This window comes from Passer montanus, unplaced genomic scaffold (assembly GCF_014805655.1).
Source record: "Passer montanus isolate IOZ18808 unplaced genomic scaffold, ASM1480565v1 scaffold2, whole genome shotgun sequence".
NCBI classification, from domain to species: Eukaryota; Metazoa; Chordata; class Aves; order Passeriformes; family Passeridae; genus Passer; species Passer montanus.
This window is the reverse complement of record NW_024366591.1, coordinates 21,174,264-21,189,640: the sequence shown is the minus strand read 5'-3', so window position 1 is coordinate 21,189,640 and position 15,377 is coordinate 21,174,264. Positions and strand designations below refer to the sequence as shown.

The following is a 15,377-nucleotide window of genomic DNA, read 5'->3' as shown; positions in this document are numbered from 1 at the left end:
AATGACTCAAGTCATAATAGATTTTAATTTAAAAAATAGCAGATGAGGAATCAGGTACATTTTGAGAGAAAAAGTAATGTATTTTACCAAAATCTTCATGTGAAATAGAAGTATTTTGTAAAATTACAGGTTCTAACTTTTTCTCTTGACCATCTAAAATAAAAAGGCTGAAGAATGAAGCAAAATGAAGTAAAATTCTCTAGGAAATTAGAGAAAAGGGATTTCTTGTATCACTGAAGCATGCAAAACAAAATTAGTCAACTATGTGGAAAATAAAAAAATGATAGCTTGCCAGAATAGAAACTGGAAAGAATGTTCAAAGATAATCCTTTTCAAATGGAAGATTTCAGATTTTTTTGTCAAAACAAGTAAGAATCCTCTATGGAAATATTTTTTTTTTTGGAAGGCAGATGAGTTTATTAGATTGCACTCATAATTAGTGAGGAATAACTGAGTCAGAAAAAAAATCTATGAAACATAACAATGTGTTTGAACAAAATAGTTTATTTTTCTGTCAGTTTTAAAGTCAGCTAATGAGCCTGGAGACAATGAAAAAAACTTATTTTCAGATGGGAACAAATAAAACAGTTGAGATATGTTATTTCATTTTTTTCCTCTGTGACTACTTACACTTTGGATATGTAGGAGAAACAACACAAAGAAGATTGCAAAGTGTGAGCCAGTGGGCTCCAGACAGGTTCCAGGTAGAGAATTCAAGTGTCAGATGGCTTCTGGTAATGCTGAGGATGGAGTGGAGAGCAGGAATTCTCACCAAACTGGGAGCTGGATAGGTTTCAGCCCTAGGTTATGAGTACTTTTATAATTTTTGTTATAATTTGGTGTTTTTGTAAAACGATTTGGATTTTTTTTTTTTTTTTTTTTTTTTTTGAATGTTAGTATGTTGGGTGGGGAGGTTGAGTGCTTGGTTATAAACAAAGCATTCAGCTTTCTATTATTACTGCTTTTAAACAGGCCAACGGATGCAATTTAATCTGGAAAAAAAAGAATCTTGCCCACAAAACGCTGGGAGCTCTGATTACAAAACAAACACGTGATGGCACCCCTGGAATGCTGGAAGACCTTCCCCAGGGCTGGCAGCAGCATGCCAGCAGAGCTGACTCAGCCCTTTCCCCTCCTGGTCATGGTTTTGTGCTGTGAGGAAGAGCACGGCCACGGCAGCTCTGGGGGCTGTGGCAGGGCATGGGGGGAGCCTTGCAAACAGGAATGTAAATCTGGGCACCCCAAAGAGGCACCTCTGCTCCCAACAGGGAGTGCCTGCAGCCTGAAAACTGTGCTTCGATTGGTGGCTTGGGCTTAAGCTGGCACACAGTAAGGAACAGTAAGAGTATTTCTAGCACTATTTCACTGAGTATTTAAATTTCCTCTGGGTACTCTTCATACTACACCAATGATGTAAAAATATGCATTATGAATTTTAAAGTAACAGTGTGAATTGATATGGTCAGCCACTGTGGCTGACTTGCTTTTAGAGGAGGTCAGAGACTCATGATTAAACCAACAGGCGTCCCAATGGACTAGCAGAAAAACATGACTGGCAACAACTCTCAGACCTTTATCTGAAGACTTTTTTTTCTTAGTCTCTACATGCTGCATTGGATTTGTTGTTGTTCACAATACCTTTCTCACCTGGATCTTTCCCAGATCACTTGCCTGCAGCAAAGTCTCTGTGCTCAGTCCTGTTCTTCATCCAGCAAGGTTTCACATCTGCACCTTGCAAGGAGCCCCAGAGTCAGCTGGGTTGTGTAGGTTTGCTGGAGAAACCTGTCCACAGTTTTGCTCTGCCACCACTTTCCATCCGTCAGACCTGGCAGCCTCCTCCTGCACTTTATCTCTAGTCAGGGTGTGATCTTTGCACGCTGTGTGGCACTCAGCAGACACCAAGACACAGCTGAATCTCTCGTCTAAGACTGCAGAGCCTTTTAGATGCTTCCTCCCCATTCTAAGTATTTTCCTGGAGCTGCCAGGTCAGGGACAGTCAGTCCATGTTTGTGTGGGTGGGAGAAAGAGCTGAAATGTTGTGGTCAGCTTAAAGGATCCTACGAAATAGCAGGGCTGTGTCAGGCATGCGGCCACAAGGGGACAGATATGTACTGCGGGATCTGCAGGGGAGGTGGAGCTGCGAGAAGGAGAAATAACACGAGGGTAAAATGATGGCAGCAGACGAGCCAGGACAGGTGCAGATTCTTGTGAAGCAGGCTGCAATGATTTTTATAGCAGAAGTACTACGGACATCAGTGTAGATGGATGGAATCCTGCAGATTATGGAGTAAAAGTCCCTAAGAGCTTCCCTTAGACATCAGTCCAAACCAGGCTGTGCAGAAAAGTGCTGGGCTAGTGCTGGTATTATCATAGTAATATCAATGCTTACTATTTTTGATATTGTTTGGTATTAGAGACATTTAGAATTATACTTCCATGGTATTACTCCAGCACATGACAGCACTATGTAGTCCCAGCTGCCTTTGAAAACACGGATTGGGAACAGTGGAACAGAGGACAGGCAACACAACTGGGTGTGTCCAGCACGAGTGGAGAAGCAGTGTGACTCATATAGCACAGGGATCTAAATCTCAGCATGTATTGATGACATTTACTGCCTGAGGGGCTGTGGAAGGAGCTGGGAACACAGCTGGGTGTCTGAGATGCACCTCACAAAGTCATGGAGCTAAAATGTATTGATCCAAGTGGCTAAAAATATCCCTGAAAACATTTTTCTGTGTTTACGATTAGGAACTATTAATTTCAATAGCATGAGACAGGAGGCTGTGGAGAGTGTAGGGATCAAAAAGAATAAATATTTAAAAAAGCAACCAGTAAACAGACAGGGATTTAGACTAATGACCTAAACAGAAAATAATGTCATGGGTTTAGGGCTGCACAGACTAATCCTCTGGTGATAAATCTTAACTGCAAGGCTTTATAAACTTCTCCTGACTTGTGGGTGAGCTTCAGGATAGAAACAAGAGGAGCTAGTTGCCCTTGGAAATCTGCTGGTAATGTAGAGGGAAAAAAGGATGCTGGAACAGGAAGAAAGACTGGCTAAGTGCCTGAAGACTGCTGCCCAGCTGGGTTTCGAATCAAGACAGGTAAGCTTCCTTTCACAGTGTCATGAAGCTCTACAAATGACAATGTCTGTACCAGCAAGTGATAGAGATCCAAAATCCCCCCAGTTAGGATAACAGTTTTTCACAACAGCTTTTTTATTTTTAAGTGGTGTGTCTTCAAATACTTTGTAGTTGTTTATAGTGACTCCCTGGCCTAGTCAAAGAAGAGGTTGTATTTCTCAAAAAATATTCTCTCTGTGGTTTTCCTAAGAAATTCTTGACTGGGCTGGTTTGGAAGTTCAGTTTTTACATGTATCTGTAGTATCATTGCCTGTAATGCAATATGATGCTTTGCTTTTATTTACAGGAGGAGGGAAGTCTTCCTTGCCAGATGGCAGAATTTATTTATTTGAAAACTCAAGCCAAAATGATTCAGCCCTTCCTAAGAACAAGACTAATGGAAAACCTATAATTTGTCTATATCTATAAACAAAAATGTGGCAATTTGGAGCAATTCAGGCCAGAGTCAAAACTAAGTTGCTTTGTAGCAAGTGTTCCTGGCTTGCTTTGGACCAGAGCAAAGGTTGACACACCTTACTTCTCCCAGTGCTTTATTAATTAAAAATAAACAGGAGTGGAAGGAGGGGACCATCTCCAAGCCAGAAGGAAAAGGAACAGACTCAGGAAGGAGCTAGTTATGGCAGGTTTCACAGGGAAGGGAAGAGAAGAGAAAGGAAGTTCACTGGGAGAGATGCAGTAATGGTATGCTGTAAGATAAAAAAAGAAAAGGGAGAGAGTGTGAGTAGCTGAGTAGGGATTTGGGAACAAGTGTTTGGGAGAGCTGATGATTGGGAAGCAAGCAGCAGGCAATGGTGAGGATGGGAGCATTTCAGAACTTCCTGGTCATAGACCAGGATGAAGGACAGGGGAGAGAGAAGCCAAGGGCAAGAGGCTGAGGTTGAGTCTGTTGGGTGCAGTAACAGGAAACCCAGGAGCAGCATAAGAAATCAGCATTTGCATCTCCAAATAAAGCAGGAAGAATGGGAGGAAGCAAGGTAACATAGTAGGATGGAATCAACTGCACAAAATGTTCCCAGCATCACATGCCAGCAGGAGATGGGACACCTCGGCAATCCCATAATGAAGTAACTTGTTGAAAAATGCAATAAAGTGCAAGGCAGAAGGATCACTGTATCCCCTCATTCTGTCCTTGTGCCGAGCTGCACATCTGTGTTGCAGCTGGACCTGATACTTCCCTACTTTTCCTGGGCCCATTTCTCAGCTGCATTTCCTGACAAAGTATGGATCTTCCTGTAGTACATGAAACCCTCCAATTTAACACTTGCTAAAGGAAAAAGCATTTCAGCTCAGTTGCAGCTTGAATGCCATCACTTAAACTCCAGGCTGTTTGATAGCCCATATAGAAAGTGGGTTGGAATCATGCAGGAATCACATTTAGTGGTTTTAAGATTGCTTTCACACTTTCTTGTAAAATATCTGAATATCATTGCCACAAATAGTTCTAAATGGTCATAAATATAGGGTGCTTTTTGGCATTAGTAAGTTCAAAGAAATTAGCAATAAAACCAGGAAGTTACAGCAAAGAGAAAACTCCCCTGTGTGGGATTTTTCTGGAGCAACCTGTTATAACTTACACCAGGGGATTTTGAAATGATAATTAAGAGCAGTCAAAATATCTGAATCCCAGATCTTCTAATTATCACAGAATATATTTGGGTTTGGCTCTCCTGGAAGCTTACCATAATTTTCCAGATGGGTATGTTGGTTTTAGTTCCACATGATAAACAATAGGAGATCTAAAACAAATTGCAAAACTTTCAGCTTCAATTTAAAGAAAAGGACACATATCAAAATATGTCTATAAAAAAAATGAAAGAGTTGTAAAAGCCCCAAAGTATCAGCCAGCAGGAGCCAAGTGCTGTGAGGGAGTAGGAATGATTGGTCTGAGGACTCAGGATGCTGGAGCCACAGAGGTGTGCAATGAGGGAATGGGACCAGATTGCAAACTGGTGCAGAATTACTGAAGTCTCCATGTAGTTATAATGTATGTTCCTTATACTCATCCAGACACATGATAGCCTTTGTTTTCTAGTGTGTAACAACTCCCAGTCCTGAGTCTGTGGTGTGCATTCATCAAATAAGATAAAGTGATGTTTGCCATATTGATATTTGCCATTGCCTCAGTTATAGGCAGTTCACATGCAAGGTCAATTACATGGTGTTTGATTATTCTTGAAATCCAGTTAAAATTCCTGCTTGAAACAAATGTAATTTTTTCAGGGTATTTTGGTGCCTTCTAGTGCTTCATCCCCCCACTGAAGGCAGCTCATTTAGTAAGTGTTAATTCCTGTTTCTCCAGTAGTACAGCAATGGCAACAGCTTGCAAAAAAGGTTGGTAAAGAGCACCTGGGTAGGTCAGCAACACAGAGGCAGAAAAGGAGGGGCTTATTTGCTGAAATTAGGTAAATAAGGCAGGGAAGATCTGACAAACTCATGGCAGTACCTGTGATCAAGGTTTGACAGGACTATCAGTGGGGCAATCATATGTGCACAAGTCTGGAGAGAATCTGATCACTCCTGTTACAAGAAAGGGACTGGAATAGATGGATTTCAGGAGGATTTTTGTCCATCCAGAAGTACATAGTTATGTATCAAAGATCTGTCCAAGGTTGGTAATATTTTCAACAACATAAATAGCTATAGCAGTATTTTGCCATCCTGTTTCTATCCTCAGCTTTGCAGTTAGAAGCTATAGTTAAGTATTTATTTATATTTGTTTTTAAAGCCTTATCCATAATAGAGTAACACTGCAGCTTTTTAAAGAGCAACAAAAAGGCTGACAGTTTAAAAAGTAAGGAAATTATATTTTATGAAAAAATTTAAATACTTTGGCTACTGTGGAATTTCTTATTTAACTTCTAAGTGTCCTTTGCTCTTCTCAGAAGCCTAGGTAGTCCAAATTACATGGTATAAAAAAGCATTAAGTTTTCAAGAGCATCTTTTTTAACAAATTACATTATATGTGTACTTGTATGTTTTAGTCTATTACCAAATACTAGCAGGAATGAGTACTTATATACAATAATACTTATTGTATATACTTATAAAATACAATATCTACAGTAAGTACTAAAATGAGTACTTACTGTAGATATTGTATTTTACTGGCTAAGCTAGTGTGAAGCATTATGGTGAAGCAGGGAAACATATTACAAAGTTAAGAAATAATAAAGAAAGGTGAATGCCAGTTCATAATATAATTTAGGAGTTGCCTTTGTAGGAAAAAACCTGAGAACTCTTATCTGATTTGTTTTCAGAGATGTGATGCACACATTTGCAGAAATTTGCAAATAAAATCCCCCAGCTGAAAGGTAAAAGTCAGCCTAGTGCTTTTATCTGTGAAGCAGGCAGAAATTGTCAGTGACAGAAAGCAAATTCAGAAAAACGGACGGGAAAATATTGACTGTGTAAACATGGAATAGCCAAAAGAATTGGGGGGCAAAATGCCACCAGTGCTGTTGCTGTCACGCAGCGGGACGTGGAGCCTGTTGCTGAGCAGTCTTGTGTCAGTACTCATGAGGATGCTCTGTCAGGGCTTCAAAAGCTTGACAAACTAATTCAATCAGTTGGTCACTATCACAGAGCTAAAGAATCAACCTATTTCACATGACAGATCAAGCAGGTGCCTTTTCCAACGTGATTTGGTTTAGGTCAGCTGTCAGATACAAAGAAGCAAGTCCAGCATCATTACCCAGCTGCTGCTGCCTGCTTAGTGCAAAAGCCACTGGAAAGCAACATCCTGAAGAGCTGAACACATCCAATCCCAAGAGGATCAGAATTTGCCCTGTTAAGGCTAGGTGAGTTTGACATATTAAGAACATTATACTATGTTAGGTATCAATGTAGGCATCAAAAAGAGTCCTGTTGGCAAATCTTCCTTATGCTAAGAAAATGTGGTCTTTTATAAGAACAGCTGAGTTATTAATGGAGTAGAAATTTTCTTTGAGTACCCTGCAAGCTTTAGTCCCTGCTGGAAGCAACTCATTCTATTTATAGCTTTAGTACAAATTTTCTGAACACAGTTATTGATTCAAATTTTATTTCATATTATTGCTAGTGATTTAGCTAAATAGCAAGATAAAGGTACTTGAGCCAAACAACAACAAAACAACAGAAGAGTACAGAACTGAAATGGGGCTTGATATTCTATTAACCAATTAAAGTTTTTATTCTGGGGCAAAGAAATACACATTTGCCTTTAACAGAATGACCGACCAAATTGCTGTCAGTCAGCCAATCTGATAAAGGTCAACTACCGAAAACCCAGTCTGTCAGTACACAAACTAAGTGACCTGGGCAGTCAGAAGTTCATTTGTTGTTTTGAAAGAAAAGTACACTATTTTCAGAGATGCATCTGTTCTGCATCAACTACAAAACCTTAAATGAAATTTTATGGTGGAAATAATACTATCAATTTTCTTCATTATACTCCTTGCTCATTGGGGCTTCTTTGGGTATCTTCACAACACAAACTTAGTTTAAACAAAATTATATATTTTAAGTCCTTCAAAATGTTGTTTATTTTTATTTTAGTCAAACAATTCTTCCCAAGAGTGAAACTGGTTGAATTAAACGGACAGGGGTGGAAAAGAGGAATACAGCCACTATTCCTAAGACACTTATTTAGTGTAGACATTCACATTTTAGATTGTAGAATAAAACTTTAACTGTTGTTTACCTATTTTCAAATTACCTAACTATGAAAATATTTTAAGCAGGTTTTACTCTCTGTAGAATGCTGGCCTAGCAAACCTGGCTGTGGCACCTGGCAGCGGAGCCGACTGATGCTCTCACATGGCTGATGCTCACCAAAGGAAAGGGCCAGGACAGGGCACCCCAGAAACCTGTAGAGTAACTTTCCTAAGCAAAGAAGTTTGCACAGGAAATGTTTATCAGTTACTCCAAAGAAATTCCCTTATGTTCTTGATTAGGAGTTGATTTATTCCTTGCAGTCTTGTTTATATCCCTCCTAAGAAAAGAATTAAAAAATATGTCATCCTCTAAATGTGGTTGCCTGCCTGACCATTGGGTGGACACATGTTTAATTTTGGAGTCAGCCTGAATAGTTGCATCACCACACTGATCTAAATCTCTCCCTGCCATGTCTGACCGGGATCATTTTGAATGTTGCAGCATTCCTCATGCCAGGGAACAATTAGCATTTCAAGTGTAGGTACCTTTTGGTTTTGTATAAATTTCAGGAACTCAGATCTGGCAGTAAAACTATCATGCAAATTAGATGTTCTGTCTTAATAGGTAAATTATGTACTTAGTCTTTTAACATCCCTTTTTCTTTTCAAAGGTACCACACGTACATTTTTTATTTGAAAGAGGGAAGTCACTCCCCCTGCTAAGCTGCAAGTGTCTTAGACACTTATCTCTTTTGTCCTCTCACTTGCCTCAGTTTTGGTGTCTGTTGTCTGCAGTCACTTCTTTAATAAGGGTGATTGTTTTCTACATCCGTGTTTTACCTTTCAAAAAAAAGGAAGCTTAAAGGAATTAAGATTTACTCTGACTTGAATGTAGGATATAGTAATTTCCTTATAGAGCTGGGAATAGCTTGTTACAGAATAAATTACATAAATGCTGTGTGAAAGCACTGCACAGAAATCCTCAATCATATAGCTGAATATATCTGCTTGCATGATTCCAGTAAATAAGTGATTACTGAAAATGGCTGCTAATTCTTCTGTTGCTCAGATGGTGCCAGTTTCAGAAGGTAGAAAATACAAATTTATTATTGTTTGTTCAATCCCTGTGTTATTGTGTACTTCTGTTCCCTTATGAAGCTGGAGACAAGCAGAACTATTTCTGGTTTATGTGCTTGTTTGAGCAGAATCATCACTAGTGTCAGCATTACCGTAGAGAAGAAATTGATGCCTGTAGGCTGCCATACAAGCAAGAGGGCATTTCCCCCCCAGTTTATACATTCTGTGCTGTGAATGCATAAAGGAATATGTAAACACATATTAGCAGTAGTTGTGGACATTTGTGTAGCACTGAGACGTGTGTGTGTGTGAAGCAACAGGCTTATCTAAGGAGATGCTGCCTTCTCTAAAGTGGTTTGAAATGAATCAAGGTGGCAGTATTTGGGAGCCTGATGCCTAGAATTTTAGCTATCACATTCACCTCTTTCTTCGAATGTGCCTGGAGGATGTTTTGCTGGCAGCTTGCTCTCCCCCAGCTTTCCACTGTCTGACAGACCTCTGGGGGCTTGTGCCATCATTCTTTCCCATCTTTCTCCTTAGTGTCACCAGAAGGATGTGGGTAGAGAAGTTGAATGCTGGCACCCTGATTCCTGTCCCACGAGGATTCACCCCAAGTGGCTGTGAAGGAAGGGCTTGTTCACCATGATCCCTCTAGAAGTTGCTCCCTCTGACTATTATATCTTTCCAATTGCAAGTGTATCTCTCTCACCAATCCCAGAGGTTCAGGAACACACAGCCTCTTCAAAAAATCCTGAAGGGAGAAAGGAAAACCGACAACAGCACAGAAGCTCCTAATGATGCAATTTTCATGCCTGATTTCTGATTTCCTTCTGAGCAAGTATGCTTAAGAGTGATGGTTATTGCACTAAACTATAGATTTTCAATCATAAGCTTGGAGTGGTGAGCCTAGCCTAAATAGTTTTCAAGAAAGAGTTAAAGAAAGAGGAAGATACACTTAAGCTTTTCTTCCTCACCCCCTTCTGAACTTACCTTGCGTTGAGCAGACATCAGACACCATCCTGATGAGATAGAATAGCTGTTTCTTGTTCTTTCTTTTTCACAGAACTAAATCTAATTTCTTTTTATTTTTCAAAAAGGAGGAACAAACCACAGTAAGGAATTAAACATATCACTCTAAGAACCTTGTAAAAGGGACACATATTAGGTCACTTGGCCCAACAGTAATGTCTTGATCACGCAAAAGTTTATCAACATGTAAGTGCAATAGAAATGTTTCTATTAAATCTATAAAAAATAGTAATTGTAGAGCTATTTTTGTTGCACATTAAAGGATTTATCCTCCACAGCAGTTTTTCCTTGAAACTGTGGAAAGTGTAATACATCAATTTTTATGAATTGATTTGGTTGTTGCCATTTCTATCATCTACATCAAGAAAAGCAAAATTAAGCAAGCAGAAAGCAGAAGAGCCAGAAGAAAATGAAATTTTAAAGGTCTATCTGAATCTCATTTACACTTTGCAATGCAGGTGTTGAAATCTGTTTCTTAACCAGTATATTTTAAAATCAAACAGTGCTCCTTTAAATTGCTTAATTAAGATTTGTGCTCCTTTCTGCTTTACAGACCTCCTCTTGCTTTGAAGCAAACTTAAATTCCTTCAGGAAACAGGAGGCTTCAGAAATGGAAACACCATGTGACAGTGGGGAAGGGCCATGCTGGCCAAGGAGAGTTCATCCTTTCCAGGGTCACTTTGCAGTGATATTCCGTATAAACCCCATATTTCTTAGTGTTGGGATGAAAAGGAGCAGCGATAAAATATGTGTTTTCCAGGGGGAAAGAAATTGTGCTAAACTGTCTCAGTCCACCTCTGCCAGCCACTTTATGTTCCCTTTCAATGTATGGTTAGCTCTCAATTACATCTTTGTTTAACTCAAATTGCTAAAATAACCCCTTTTTTAAAACTGTTTCTACATATAAAGATTTATAGTGCTGGGAATAAAAATAATCATCTGGATTTCATTAAGATTTTCCTGGCAAGTAATTAATGCTGAAAGCATGTTTTGATCAAGCATCTCCAATAGCAGCAATAGTAAGTGAGTTAAAAGCAGCTAACATTATAGAAATAGGTCTACTTGGGCTCTGAAAGTTTTTGCTAGTTTTCCCAGCCCTCAGCAAACGGTGGTGCTAGTACCTTATTTTTCATTCCCTCTGTTTCCTCATTTCATGGTCATATCAGCCTCTTGGTGACTGCCAATGAGCGGATCTCATCATAGCTGAAAATTCAGGAACATGTGCAAAGAAGCCACCCAAATGGACAAGAAATTTGAATATTCTCTCTCCTGGCTTTTTCCTTTAGAATGAGAAGACTGCAGGTATGAATCTGTCAAAGTAGGTAATTAAATTTTTTTTTTGTTTATTTCTGTTTTGATTTATATCTGTTGTGACTTAATTGCATGTCTCTATTTACATGTACAGTAAGTCAACGTGGGTTTTTCTGTGTTATACCTGTTGTGCATTTTTGTGTTCTAGACTATCAGAGCAGGACTCTGTCTCAGCCTGCTTTTGGGGGAATTGGCTTTTGGAGCAATAATCAGTGAGATGTGGGATGCCCTTTTCCCAAAGCAGAAATGACAGCTTATCTACTGTACTCCAAGTAAAATACATAGTATACAGCTCCCTGTGAAGTTCCACGTTGCAGAAATGCAGAAATACTCATTGGCACCACAGCAGTGTTTTACATTGTGCACCAGGCTGGGGAGGTACCTGTGAGATAATCTTACCCCTGGTAATACATAATAACTCTTGTCTGTATTCAGTGGGGTTATTGACTGTATCGGAAACTATCAGCTACAGGTGTACATTTGGAGAAATTTCCAGAAAGTACTGACAACTTGGAACATATAGTGTAGCAGCAAGTGTACAACTCCTGTTCATTTCACCCATTGGAAATGACAAGCTGGAAAAGCCGTTATGAGTTGTTTTGAGAGGTCCGTGTTTTATCATCAGCTTGAAATTGTGCTTCTGGCTGTTAGTCACCGGGCTGCCAAAATTCAAGTGGCTTGAAGTGTGAGAGCTACTGGACCTGCAGGGCAATAACGGGAAGGAGGTTATTTTATGGCTGGTCTCCCTGCATGTGTTGTGTGCTTCCCTCTGATAAGGTGGCTGTATCAGCCCCACCTATTAAAGTTGTCTGACACTTCCCATTGCAGACTTTGTTTTCAGATGATTGTAATGTAGCCAAACTATAACTGTCTGAGTTGAAATCTGACTTCTTGTACTGGTGTGCTGAAGTGCTTCACGTGAAAATTGACCAAAAAAAGTTCTCCAGTTTTGGGGTTTATTTTAATAAAGCTAGAGAAATTGTTTTGCACAGTGAAGATAATCTCCTCTTTGTGGAACTCTGAATGTAGTTGTGTGATCTTCGATCTGCAGGTCATGATTTCATGATCTCATTAGTGTGAGGAGAGTCAGTGTAGACTTTGTATTAATGTAGAAAATGTGGACCCTAATGGATTTTTTCATGTATACTGTGTGGGCTGTCAAAGGTATTTTCAATGTTTGAGACTATTTGGCTCTCATTTCTTGCCTGAGTGCATCTGTGTTTTCTGAGTGGAGACTTGACACTTGGAAGAGAAGTGCCTATTGGCTAAAGGACAGTTTTTATCTCTGTGAAATCAGACCAAATCTGGCAAAGCTGTAAGCTGCTTGAAGAACACGTAATTCCAATATGCTCATGCTTGCTGGATGTTTTCAGCCTTATTCCCTATAGTTTATCTCTGTGTGCCCAGGCTGGGACAGTTCAGGCTGAGCAGATGTCTCCTGTAACTGAAGTTTGTAACTCAAACTGTTGCTGGCTACGCTGGCCCTGGACATCATTACGAAGATCAGGGGCTCTTTCTCTTCGTTGCCAATGCTTTATAAAATTATAAAATTTAAAAGAATTACAGAGGGGACCTTGGTCCAGGGACCAAGCAAGAGACTAGGGTAAGGGATATGGCTGTAGGAGACCACAGAATACAGGGACTGGGGGCCTATGGGGCAGTGAAAACAGTGTTTGGGTTACTCTGCTGGATTTAGTGGTTTGGATCAGCTGGACAGAGAGATTAGGGCAACAAATGAGGAAGGGAGTTGAGGCATAGCCAGAGGTTATTTTACCAGCCTTGAACAGAAGAAATGGGGCTGGTGGGCCATATAGCCCAAGCAGAGGTTTCCTGCAGGAGGGACTGGAATAGTGGGAAAAAAAAGTTCCACTGTAGTGTCTATGAGAAGATGAACTTCAATCAGAAGGCTAAGCAGTAAACCTTTGGAGCAGTAAAGCTCCAAAAGACAAAATGGAAAGACTTATGTGTGAGAAGGGTCCAGTATAAGAAAGGAAAAAATAAGAGGAGAGACAGAAGATGGTTTTGCGGGTTTTGTGGTTCTAGTCATTCACATGAATCGAGGGATCAGAACAATGTACATAACTGAAAGAATGTTACTTTGTTTTTCAGACCAACACAACACCTATTCTAAGTGCTTTTACAATTCTGCAGTGCCAAAACCTCAGAATGAGTAGATTCCAGAGATAAAACATCCCATCCCATGTAACCTTAATTTTGTCCTTGCTTATTTACATCAGGAAAATATTTCCCTTTGCCTAACACATGCACAAAATAGGGGGATTGAACAGTCTGAAAAAGTTCATGTCACACTTATTTCAATAGCAAAGGATTTTAATAAATAGATTACTAGCTGGTACAAGGTCCTCCTGAGCTAAACAGTATGCAATATTTTATGAATTATGAAATAATTAATTTTTAAACCTGAGCTATTTGGTTGGAACCAAGAGGAAAATGAAACCTATATTGAAATGTATACAGCAAAGCAGCAATAGAAATCTACAAATAGAAACAATAATGATAATTAGGCTAAGATTTGACGTTCCTTTACTTTGAATGCCCAAGTTTACAACTCTGTTCTTCTAATTCTTGGAGGAAATTACTTGGTTTTCTCCATAAGACAGTCCAAAAATATTATATTTCATGCAGAGTGGATGATACTGGATCAGGACCCAAGAATGAATACAGAGGGAACTAAACTGCCCCTCTAGGCTCTACCTGAAGGTGTGTAAAGGCTGTGTATAGTTTCCACATAAATTTGAATTACTGCCATGAACACTGATAGGTATTTTCCCACCAAAAGATCAGTATTTAATTAAAATTATGTGCATTAAAATATGGTGCTTTTTCTCACAATATTGGCTGGTGTGCATATAGCTTTATTTTACTTTTGAATCTGCTTGGAAGAACTGTTTAGTGTATCTAACCTTTTGCAAGTTTGTTTCTGTTTGAAGATTTTACCTACTTAATAAGCAGTAAATGAGCTCCCTGACAGAACAAACCTCTCATGTATTCCAATATTCTTTACCAGATGCTGCCAGCTTGTGCCCAGAGAAGATGAGCACCTAAAATAGGTGCCTGCTAGGAATGGTCTCTGGTTGTCTGCTCAATGGAAAGGGTTTAATTTGCTGTTTAGGACCCACCCCTTTTCCCTAGTTATTTGTGGTGCTATAATGAGATGTGCATATCAGGAATAAAGTTACATTGTCAAAATAAAGCTCAACAGTGTGATGTCTTTTGGTTGTCATCTGTTACTGCCTAGAGTCAGTCTTGTTCATGCTCACCAGGGCAGAGCCATGAGAAGCCTTTAATGATGAGCCTTCCTTTCATCAGATGCAGCTGAGGGCTCACATGCTTCACCTCCCAAAATCAGAGCAAATTCTGCCACAAGCAGGGGGAAGGTGTGTGATTTTATAATTTACAAACTGGATGGTTGTACTTTTGGAGAATAAGCTCAAGTCTGAATTCCCATTAGGTCATGGTGATTGTTATGGTAAGAAGGGAGAGACAACAATGGAAAAATATCTTTTAATTGGAACAAAGTTGTGACTATGCCTGTTCCCAAGAACAAATTCTGTTTGCTCTGTGCTGATAGCCCCTAGCTGCACTTAGCAATTTGGAAATTTTGAATTCCGAATAAGAGCTTTGATTCTGTTATTTCCCCCTTTGCATGCCTTAAACATTGACAGAATCAGCAAGAAATGAATAGGCAAGATTTAACTTTTTCCAACCAAGTAACATACAAATGAAACCATATGACTACAAACAATAGCTCTTGTGTCCTATTCTTGCTATTTGTAGGTCCATATATTGTTCCTTTGGCTAGCTACCAGAACTCATAAAATGCTTTTAGGCAGCTGTGTCCCATTAAAGCCACATGTTACATTACATCAATAAGGAACCATGGAAGTGCAGAGCTGACAGGGATTTTAGAAGACCACTTTTTTATCTTCATAGACTGGGAAAGGATCAAGCATGCCACCCTAGAAGATATTAAAAGCCCTCAGAGGAGCAGATTCCAGAACTCTTTAGACTATTTTGGTATTTCTTTTCTCTGCTAGATAACTCTTTGTAATATCCAGCCTTAGTATTGTGCATTTTTTTTTTCTCATGGTGGACACTGTAAGCTGTTGATCAGTATCCTTTTATAGAGCTCTATTACTTATTGTAAGATCACTGTCATATC

The 15,377-nt window shown here is 39.4% G+C and overlaps 1 long non-coding RNA gene across 1 annotated transcript; it reads left to right on the top strand.

Moving 5' to 3' along the window:
• Positions 1-5,602: 5,602 nt before the first annotated feature.
• LOC120501294 lies at positions 5,603-14,378 on the top strand. Its single transcript, XR_005627255.1, has 4 exons — positions 5,603-5,754; positions 6,797-6,943; positions 11,050-11,185; positions 14,223-14,378. It is a non-coding gene; the product is annotated as an uncharacterized LOC120501294 (long non-coding RNA).
• Positions 14,379-15,377: the final 999 nt, after the last annotated feature.